Source organism: Elephantulus edwardii, unplaced genomic scaffold (genome assembly GCF_000299155.1).
Source record: "Elephantulus edwardii isolate Elephantulus edwardi_28Jun2011 unplaced genomic scaffold, EleEdw1.0 scaffold00168, whole genome shotgun sequence".
NCBI lineage: Eukaryota > Metazoa > Chordata > Mammalia > Macroscelidea > Macroscelididae > Elephantulus > Elephantulus edwardii.
This window is the reverse complement of record NW_006399918.1, coordinates 1250358-1250880: the sequence shown is the minus strand read 5'-3', so window position 1 is coordinate 1250880 and position 523 is coordinate 1250358.

Below are 523 nucleotides of genomic sequence, written 5' to 3'. Positions count from 1 at the left end.
TATCTATATCTATATCTATCTATCTATATCATCTATATATATCATCTAGCTCTAGCTCTAGCTCTATTTCTCTCTATCTCTATCTATCTCCTGGTGACACAGTGAGTTAATTGCTGGAATGCTAATCAAAAGATTAGAAGTTTGGCCTAGTCCTTATTGAGTTAGCACAGCTAAATCACAAATATTGCCTTTCTGGTTCAAATCCACCAGCAGCTTCAAGGGGGGAAAATGGACAATCACCTCCTGTGCATTTTACAGCCTCTGAAGACCATTGAAGTGTCATCTATGAGTCTATTCTGACTCAACGACAATAAGCATTTTGTTTAAGTCTCTCTTTGGGAAAAAGATGAGGAAGTCTGTTCCTGTAAAGATTTATAGCCTCGTATAAGGTAGATATGAATCTGAACTGACTTGATTAGATTAGGTTTGGGGTTTTATTTTTCTATATTTTATTAATTTTCATAAACATTTACAGAGATTTTGGGTTTCCATTCATTCATTGTTGCACTATTCTCTCTACCCT